This window comes from Pezoporus flaviventris, unplaced genomic scaffold (genome assembly GCF_033815535.1).
Source record: "Pezoporus flaviventris isolate CSIRO_AGI_PZ_B2104156 unplaced genomic scaffold, CSIRO_AGI_Pfla_v1 ptg000020l, whole genome shotgun sequence".
NCBI classification, from domain to species: Eukaryota; Metazoa; Chordata; class Aves; order Psittaciformes; family Psittacidae; genus Pezoporus; species Pezoporus flaviventris.
This window is the reverse complement of record NW_026892568.1, coordinates 702,515-712,785: the sequence shown is the minus strand read 5'-3', so window position 1 is coordinate 712,785 and position 10,271 is coordinate 702,515. Positions and strand designations below refer to the sequence as shown.

At 44.8% G+C, this 10,271-nt stretch overlaps 2 long non-coding RNA genes across 4 annotated transcripts in view; one reads left to right on the top strand and one right to left on the bottom strand.

Annotated features, from left to right (window-relative positions):
* Positions 1–341: 341 nt before the first annotated feature.
* LOC133270440 (uncharacterized) lies at positions 342–3,057 on the bottom strand. The gene is made up of 2 exons (XR_009743775.1): positions 2,953–3,057; positions 342–1,678 (listed from the first exon to the last, which is right to left on the bottom strand). It is a non-coding gene; the product is annotated as an uncharacterized LOC133270440 (long non-coding RNA).
* A 378-nt stretch (positions 3,058–3,435) lies between these two features.
* The window catches only part of LOC133270439 (uncharacterized), a 127,098-nt gene continuing 120,262 nt past the window's right edge, over positions 3,436–10,271 (top strand). For 2 of the 3 annotated variants that reach the window (XR_009743773.1, XR_009743774.1), the window contains exon 1: positions 3,436–3,615. This is a non-coding gene — a long non-coding RNA (uncharacterized LOC133270439). The remainder of the gene's footprint in view (positions 3,616–10,271) is intronic. The other variant, XR_009743772.1, reaches the window with a different exon arrangement.

Here is a 10,271-nt window from a genome sequence, read left to right as displayed (position 1 = left end):
GAGCCACCCTAAACATCAAGTCAGGGACCCTTGCAGGAGCACAGACACAGCTTTGGGGTTTTTGTGTATTTCCCAGGACTATTAACAGAGTAATATAATGAGAAATGAACTGAGAATTCAGGACCTCATGTATTTTCACTAAAAACACTGACTGCATCAGGGGACCTGCCAAGAGCAGAGTTTAATATCATATGAAAGGGAAGAATTTTCATAATGATACTTGGCAGTGCCTGCATCCCCCCATGAATGAAGCTGCTGGTGCTTTCTCTCCTCCTCTCTCCTATTCTCTCTCTCCCCAAACAAACCAGCTAATAATGCTCAGTCCAGAAAGATACCACAAATCATAGACATTTTCTCTTTTATTCTATCACTCACATGCCATATGCATCCCACTACCTGGTAACAAACATAAGACTTTAGGTCTAAAAGACCAAAAGGCCTTCAAGATATTAATGTGTTGAATGAAGAGGTTCAAGGAGGATGAAAGCAATCACTAACGTTTTGAGCTTCTGCAAACATAGGAAGTTTGTAACAGGAAAAGGTTTACATCATCCTTAGAAATGAATCACTTCCCACACCACAGAAGACCAAAAAGTCCTCAGGTAAACAATATCCAGCCCTGAAGACAGCTTCTCAAACTAACGTGGTGAAAAAACTGATTCCTGGCCTCATACCTGTCTGCTATTGAGCATATAAGGAAGGTGCACCAGGAGGGCAGCTGGAACAGCTGTAAGCTCAGGTGATCCCTTAGACTTCTTGCTCAGATCTTACAGGGAAAGTCTATTCTCTTAAGCTGACCTTTGCTAGAGGAAAAGTGCTTCATGTAACCAGAGAGAGGACTCAATGGGAAAGGTGCTCATGAGATTAGTAACCAGGAACGTGGCATCTGGCTGCAGAGTTTTAGGCATGTGCCCTGGACAAACAGAACTGCCAAAATACATCCTGTTCATATGACCATAATGTTTCTGATATTTCGTGTTAAAGCAACCAGTGGTCAAGCTGCGTGAAATGCAGGCCAGGCTGGCTTTCTGATTTAGCCATTAATGCTTCAGAAGAAGCTAAACTTGGCTGGAGCTAACCACTGATAAGTAACACTGTACCCCATGGTGCCTGTAGAGACAGAAGCCTGTATATGATTTTAGTTCTGTTTTTATTTCATTTAATAGGTAGAAATGTCTGCAGTGCAGTCTCTTGGCTTCCAGACTGAAAAATAAACCCACTCAACAGAAGCTATGACTGTCATTGCTGTCCCACATATTCTGTTTCATTTTATTGCAGTCAGCCATTCTGACTTAGGGCATCTCCACATTTGCTGCTTGTTTAAACCCCTCTGACTATCGCTGAGTTAACTTAGGTCAAACCACATGGCCGAATAATCCAAGCACGTCAGGGTTCAAAGTCTTAATCCTTGATTTCTGTTGGATCAGAAATCCCTCAGGAATACTTCCTGGAAAAGTATTGAGAACTGACAAAAAAAAGTCTTTCTTTCTCCTTCTTTATTTTTTAATCGGCATTTTCAACTTCCACTTGAGTTTCTGATCAGGAATAATGGGCTCTTCTACATCTCTTGACTCTTCCTGAATTGCCCAATTCTGATTGTATTCAGACATGCACTTCAATATATATTCCCTTGCAGTGCTGTTTGTTCCCTTGTTTTTCACTTCCATCTCTGCAGAAACTTCATGGAATGAAAAAGGAGAAAACAAATTACAAAACAATGCTTTGAAAAGAGATAATAACACAGATTAAATGATCTTGATCTATCATGTTCTACCATGCAGCCGGCACTAGTTCTCAATGAAACAGTACCAGCTGCAGCAGAAACCAAACCCATTCCCTGATGATGCACTGATCTCAACTGGGTTTATCACTTTGATTCGGGCCAAACTCGCTGTGGAGTCCAAGTTCAGTCTGAGTCAAAGCAAGCTAAAAGCTGACAGCCTGCCCCAGCGCAGCTTTTATGTGGAACAAATCACACACCAAAACTTATGTATAAGGGCCTAATGTTGGGAAAATAATTCCCAGTGGTGACATGGAAAAGCAATGGTCAAATCCTGCTCGCTCCAGGCGACGTGCAAATGGAGCAACCCCGTTGACATCTCTGGGGCTCAAGAGGGAGTCACTCAGCTCCTGCAGCAATAAACCCCAGCACACTCAGCCCATTTCCAACTGAGGCTCCCCGTCTAAAGCAAGCAGGAAAGTGCCCTGGAATAAGGCTTAGGGAATGGAGCTCTTCCTTCGGAGATGACGGTAGGGCCCTCATTTGCAAGTGATGAATGTCAGTGTGCTTCCATCTGCAGCCTTTTCAAGCCAATCTGAGGGACTACGCCAGCGCGTGTAATGAGGTTACACAGCCCGCAGCGAGTGCAGCGCCAGGAAGGCAGGCAGGGGAGCGACCTGAGCCTCCCTGGGTGTATCAGGGCGCACTTCTCCCCCCATTTCTCCCTACTTCTCCCCCCCCCCCCCTTTTTTTCCCTATTTTTCCCCCTTTTTCTTCTTTTTCTTAAACCCAAATGAGGTGCCCCAGGGGAAAGTCAGCAGTTAGAAGCGGCCCCACCTGAGTGTGTCTTGGGAGGAAGCCTACGGCCTCGTATTTTTTAAAAGGAAAAAAAACAACCAAAAAACCTTCAAAAATTATAATAATAGAGCCGAGCCAAAAATATCAAGCAGTTCATAGCTGTTAAAAAGCCAGGGAAAGCTGAGTCGCACCCGTTCGGTGTTGTTCTTCCAAACAAGCTGACCACCCTCCCTTCACAGCATTTTATTTGTTAAAGCCAAAGTTGACCCACTGGACTAAACCGATGCTGTCGTTATGTGCATAGGTACGCGTGCACACATTTAGTTATTTACGGCTGTGTTTCTCTACGGAATTAAATCAGAAGGTGTCGTGTCCCTCCCCCCCCCCCCTTAGATTCTCTGGTGTGTGAACTACTGAATTCATTAAAGACAGACATTTAAATGCCTGTGGAGGGGGCAGGCTGTAACCCAGGCACGGCCCCCGCCGCGGCGGCATGGCGGTACCCGCACGGCTAGGCCGCAGCAGTCCTCCTGTTACCGCAGCAACAGCGTTCCTGTCTCCCATTGGTCCGTTCTCCCGACGCACGGCGTCAGCCAATCAACTGCCGCGGTTTTGCTTTCCCTCTCGCCCCCCTCCCGGCGTGGTGTCGGTAATGGCGGCCGCCAGGAGCACGAGGACGGAGGGGAGGATGCGGTTCCTGATGGAGAAGCCGGCAGCAGAACGAGTGCTTTGTGTGGGTATTGCAGCGGCTGCCGCCTCTGTTCGTAGCTGCGAGCTCCCGAGCGCTGTGGTTGGTTTTATGGAGCTGTTTGAATGACTCTGTCCTTAACCAGTCCTTCGAAGCAACTTGCTCTTTCTTACAGGGAACAAAACCGTGTCGTGCCTTTAAGTACCTAACCAAGTGCTTTAGAAGGTCAGGTCAGCAGCATCTTGGGTGTTTTCCTCTGCCTGTTTGTTTTTGTTTCTTTCCTCCTGTGCGTTCATTCCCGTTTGAAAGTGCCCTGTATTTACCTGCAGGACAGTCTAGACAGCTAATGAAATAGTAAGAGCCCAGTGGAGTTCTGCAAGAATGTAAACAGAAAGAGTGTCAGAAATAGGTATGTATTGGAGTAAGGATTGGAGGTTGATGTCTGAGTACTGGATGTGCCATAGGCAAGGGTATCCTTTCATTATTAGGTGCATTACTGTCATTCCTGAAATCCCCAAAGGAATCACCTCATTGTTCCAAGGGCTGTACAGGAACAGCAGGTCAAATTTATAAATGTGCTTAAAGATGCAGATAAGATCCCAATGGGATTTTTCCAGACAGTTCATAAAACCACGCTGTGAGTCACCACTGGAAGCTAATGGGAGCAAGGCCTGGAACTTACCTAGGTGCTTTCCATAAATCCTGCTCTTTCCATATCGATGTGATTAAATACAAAATATGCTTGCACAGTGCCAAAAGCAGCAATCTGAGCACTAAAATACTCTGTGCTTCTCGAGGACAGTGCCTGCTCAGGGGAGTCTAAACTCCTGATGAGCAAGGCAGTGTGCAGGGTGAGACAGACCTGAATCTTCTTCCTCAGTGTCTCACAGAAGGCTTGTAGTCTTTAATGTTATGTTGATGCTCATGTTTGTACCCTTGATTTCAGAAGTCGTCTCTGAAAGCCAAGGCCAGATTTGCATTCCTTATGTTCGCTGTTGACTATTTCTTGCCAAGTGTCCTAACAGGCACGGCTTTATTACTTTCACCTTTGTTACACAAGGTATGAGAAGGTCACCAAGGGATCATCTGGAAAGCCCAGTTCTTACATTCCATCTTCTCCCAGAGGAGAGAGATACAGAGGATGGTTTCCCCTCTGCCATTACCTGTTGCTTTTCTTGCTCACTGCTGACACTCATCAGTCATTGTGTTACCCATCACATTTTCCAGACCAGGGTGTTGTCGTGCGGTGCTTCCTCCTGGGTTACTGGTGTGTGTTGTTTCTGGAGCGTGCAGTACTACTGCTTGGCGTGGCTTCTGCTGAGTGACTCGGAGGTGGTGGCAGGCAAAAGTGAGCCATGCCCAGCACTTCCCCGTGGAGGCCTGGCTTCCTTGCAGAGGAAGAGCAGCTGAGCCTGGTGAAGCATGTCTTCCAGTCTATCAGGAAGAAAATACAAAGTGATTCAGCTTATTTTGGTTTCATCCATCTGTCTTACAAGTAACATCCTCAGTGAAATGGAGCTGCTTTGGTTTCATTTGAAACACGTTCTTCACTTACAGCAGTGATTTCTTGTTTTCTTTTAATTGTTTATTTATAATTCCCTTCTATCTATGTGGCTGAATAAGAAGCCCTTTTATTTTGAAGCTTACTGTTAACTGCATGAGGAACAGGGGAAGCTCAGTGAGGTCTGGAGGACTGCTAGGGTCTGAATAAAACACATTCAATGATAATAAAATCATAGAAGTTTGGAGCCCGAAGGAAACTGCATAGATGGTGTAGTTGGGACTCCCCACACTGAGTCAGGATGAGCTGCACCTGGGCTTGGATGGTTGCCTGACCAATGCTTAAACATCTTTGACATCTCCAGGTAGCTTCCACCACACTGTTGGATGGATCCTCTTAATGTTTCACTTCTATGGCAGAGAAAAGCTGTTGGCTGACTTGACAGAATTAAGCATGGAGGAAAGTTAAATAGCTCTGAAGCGCCTTCCATTATTTAAAATAGCTTAGAACTTGAAGTGCGTTGTAAGGAATAGGAAGAAATTTGGGCTGTTGGTTTCTCCGAGATGTTCCCTGGTGTTACTTGGGAACTTTAAACTGAGAACTTTAATGGTGGAACGTGAAGAAGGAGAACTCTGTAAGATAACAGGTTTTCCTCCTTTTCCTTGTCTTATTGTCTTGCTTTGTTGAAGTGGATTCATGAAAAAGAGAAAAGGATAAATAGAGCTGGTTTGTTTCATATTCTTGGGGATGGGAGGGGGAAGAATAACTAGTTTTAGTTAGGATGATCTTGAAGCTTCTTTTTTTAACATAGTGGCCAGTAACCAGAGTATTGGTTCTGTACTGCTTTTCTGGAGGATAAGTGAGGATCAGGAAGGAAGTGGGTACATCATGTTGAGCCATAGCATGGGATGGAATCCTGAAAGCCAAGATTATTTCTTACTCATTTCAGAAGCTAGATACAAAGGAAGAATTCAGGCCCAAAATAAAGTCTGTCTTACCTGAGCTGAACATATTGCAGTATCAGATGAAAGTTATTGCATCGAATTTGATTTGACTCAGTCGATACGCTGCAAGTGGCTAGAAGAGGAAATCCCAGTTTATATGACTCACCATTTTTGTGAAAATATTAACTTTGGCTGATACACATTTCTCCGTGTATCTCTTTTCCAGATCTGTGTGGAATTATACCATGTCTCAGAGTAAGTTGGCTTGGCTGTATTCAATCGTAGCCTTTGGTTATTTGAATAGCTTCAATTTTTAACTACTTTACCTATTTATTGTTTCTGAAAGGTAAAGAAAATAGTTTTTTTTTCGCATGAATGTGCTTTTGATGATGCAGGATTAAATTCTGCACCATTGAAAAACTTGGCTTTAATGATGGGAAAAGACACAATGCTGAGGGCTTGCTTTGCTGTGCTAAAACTAGTGGAAAATCCTAGAAGCTGGCAGTCTGCTTCCCAGGATCTACCTGGACTCTGAGCCCCCATGCCTTATGGTCAGTAGGGCTCCTTGGAACAAATTGGTGGACACTGGAGTTCACCTTTCATTTTGCACAGTGTTCGTAACCCTGTCAAGGTTGCTGCCATCAACCAGGTGGTTGTTTCTGGTCAAAATCAATGATGGGTGATGAGGAGAAAGCAAATTGATTGAGGGATGTCCAGTGTATTGCTTGTGCTGATTCCTGACCATAGGGACTAGATGAGCATCACCTGCAGTAGAGGAATACAGGAATGGAGAGTTTACATCTAGAACCTCTGGTCTCTCTGGGTGATATCTAATGTTGAGCATTACAAGTTAAAAAGCAGAACTGGAGTTAGGGCTGTTAAGGATGGTTCATGCCTGTGGGCTTCCTGGAAACAGTCTCGAAATCAATCCCTTCTTAATTTTTTAAAGCATCTTTTTCAGTCTGTGGGTGTTAAAGTACTGATGCAAGGCGAGAAAGGGAACTCTTCCCAGGACTTGCCAACCACAGGGACACTGTTCCGATGGCATTCCGCATGCCACTGTTGGACCTGCATCATCACACAGTTCCAGACAGAAAAGCAAAATTAACTTTTCCAGTTGAAACTCCAAGCAGTATTTTAGGGAGGCTGAATATAAATAGCCAAGCTTGGATTTGGACAGTGTACCAGGGCTAACACCCATACTCTTGCAAAATGTGCCCTGGGATCTTGAATGACCACAAATGGTCAGAAGCTTGGTTTTGGCATCCTATATTGGCAGGTTTTCTTCATGACATCAACAGTCATCTCCCCTGTGCTCCTATCTTCCACTCTCAGAGGCTCACAGTGACGGCTGTGACTGGGGGAGGCTCTAAATAACCAATAGTTTTTTCACCTGTTCTGTGATTCTGTTTCAAAATGGATAAAGTAATCTCTTAATTTGCCAACCAGATAAGGAACAATCGCTTCAAGCCAGTATGGAAAGGAAGTGGGAAAGGTTCCATGAATTAACTGAGCAATGCATTTCCAGGGCATCACGTGGTAGCTCTGTCTTGTTTTGGTAGTTTGCTTAATGTTGTCAAGTTTTGCTTTGTTTTGTTTAATTTTGGGTCCTTTTATCATCTTAAGTTTTGACTTCCAGGCTTTTTCAACCGTCATAGTTACCAAGTCCCTTTGCACTTATCTTATCGAGGTTTCCTCATTTCCACTATTAGGTGATGTCTGACCCCTTCTTTGCTCAAATCTGGCAGTCTGGACGCACAGTGAGTCACTTACTCTCCCCCCACATCTTCCTATGTCCCCTCATCCCCATGTGGAGGGTGTGACATTGTGTATGCAGTGTGAGATGTGCAAAAAGCAACACAGAGAATCTTAGTATGTGGGTGACATTGCTTCTTCCCTGTTAATGCGACAGGCAGCAAACCCACTGAGAGGGCAGTTGAATCAGAATGTCCCTAGATTTTGAATTGAGTTCTAAAATCAGTTCATAAGCACTCGGAACCATAGTGATGCACAAGAGGACAGCTTCCACTTGCAACTGAAATCTGTAGTGTTCAGTCCAGCCAACAAATGAAGTTATAATGCATGTATGATTTTTCTGTCAGTAATTCTTCAGGAGGGAATGAAGTCTGATGATGTAGCTTTGGGCATAGGAAATGTGCAAATGCTTCTGTATTGCTGAAGAGTTGTTCTGTGTTGGAAGGGGCGTTTGTAGCAATAAGATGCACTCTCAAATGCATGTCTCCACAGCAAACAGCTCCAACAAAAAGCTGTGACAAGAGGGAGGACAGAAATCCTGTGAACTTATCCTTATTTATCTCCTCAGATGTGATGCCTGATGATTGTTTTCTCAGCACTCAGGCCCTGGACATGGTGCCATATGCAATTTCCTCTTCCCTTTCTGGTCTCCAATATCATGAAGAAGCCGAGAGATCTGCACTGAGCAACTGGGTGCCAGAGTAATGCCTTGTATTGCTCAACAGTAGCTTTGATACAATGTGAGCTGATCCCATCCGTGGCCTTGGTTTTGTAATTGCATTCCAATGGGTATCTCTAATTCCCCCTGAGCAGAGGGAGCAATCCACTGAAGTCAGTTGCTGCTTCCTTTGCATTGTAACTGCTGGCTAATGACCAGTGTTTACTGACTTCCAGTGAGTCATTTGCAAGTGTGATGCTTGGCTAAAAACTTGTTTCCAAGAACCCTATCATCATTAATCATTAATTCATGCACTGGTATTCTGCTGCTAGATATGAGTACCCACAGCCTGAATTGAGATGGTAATAAGGTACCTCAGCCTGGTCTGGAATAGCATGTGGTAGATAGAAGATCTAGGTTGCCCCCATTCACAGCCCTGCCAAGTGATCGAAGCCATTCAGCAGTGGCAGAATTTGGCATGTTTCCCTGCCCCAAGGAGTTTGCAATTTGAAGAAGTGCACTTTATTCATACTGCTTTTATAGCTGTTCCCGTGTCAGTCAGTGGGATGAATTCCCATCTTGCCTTTATTGAAATGTAAATGAAGTTTGTCGGGACTTCACCTAGCCTGCATGAGTAAATGGAGCACTCCAGGTCACTGAGATGTGTTCAAGGCTCTGTTCTTCCATCCTTCACCCTGGAAGAACACTGAAAGCATAGTTTGGGGGTTGGTGTGGGGTAGAAAAGCAGCTGTGGCTGATGGGCAGTGTTGATAGCATGGCTGGCTATAAGGTAGGAGTGGACTTGTAGCTGCACATATGTATTCCTCACACAGCAGCTGCTGTGAGTGCTTGCTGGGGGATTTATGTTGGATTTGAAGAAGCACTTAGGATGTGAGTAAAAACTACCAGGTTCCTCAATGAAACCTGCAAAGTGGACAGTTAAAATACAATGGATTTATTGGAGGGTTAAGGACAATGAGCAGGAATGAGCTGATGGATGTTTCACTGCTCTGTTTGAGAACCCCAGGGACTCTGTGTTCTGAAGTCCCTCTTAACACTTCCCACTCAGCTGTTAGACCAGAAGTAAAAATTGTTAATGCATTAAAATGCACTTGGCCTCAGTGTATTTTCCCATGCAATTTCCATTTTATGAAGCAAAAAACCTAATACCATCAATATTCATCATTTCAGCCTTTTAAAACTGATACCAAGGGTAATTGAAACATCTTCTGGAGCAAGAAATAGAGCAAGTGAGTGATGGAAGTCTTTAGTTCCCATAAATTCAGTTCCTATAAAGTCTGGACATGCTGGGCGGATGCCTTGGCTCAAAGTGACCTCCTGGCTCCTCCTTTTCGTCTTGGTTTTTAATTGGAGCCAGGAGAAGGATCCCGGCATTTGCCAGGTGAATGCGAGTTGTACCCTGGCAGGCTGCCTGCAGACCCATTACTGGTTTGTAGATTAAAATGAGGACAGCAAAAGGGGTGGAGAGGAGCTGAGAGAGGAGGAAAGAGGAGAAAGAGAATAGCAAAACACTTTGTTCTAATTCAGGTGCAGAAGTTAATCTCAGTGTCTATACGGACCGTCTGCCACGTACAGGGTGGAGGAGGGAACACATTCTTTTTATGTATGTGTTATATTCTCTAATTCTCCCTGTGTGCCAGCCTCTAGGAACAATTGAACACTGCTGCCAGGGGCTGTGCCTGCTCAGACACCATTCTCATGGGGAAGCTCTGGGAATGGCTTGGCTGCCACGTGATGAGCCAACCGCTTCCAGCTCGGGCTCCTTGGAGCAGCTCTTCCTACCCACAGAGTGTGGTCTGGGTCTGAGGGGAGGGCAGAGGGCCAGGGGCAGGATTGTTTTCGTGGTGTTGGGACTGAATCACTGCAGCTTTACCCCAGCTCTCAATCACTGCCTCAGTTTCCTGAGCCTTAAAGTGGGGAGGATGCTGATAAGAATGCTGAGTTACAAGGAGCTCATGAATCGAGTGCTTTCAGGTCCTGGGTCACAAAGCACTAACAAACAGATGCTGTCAACCTGTATTTTACTGTGGGGTCCATCCTAGTTTTGAAGGAACCATCTTTTTTTTTTCCCACAGTTTTAAACCTAGTGGACTTCACAACGAGCCCCAAATTTCCTTTACATTAGGCAGTGAATTGCTGTTACTAAGCCTCTTGATTCTCAGGTTCACTTGGGCATGATGGGGAAG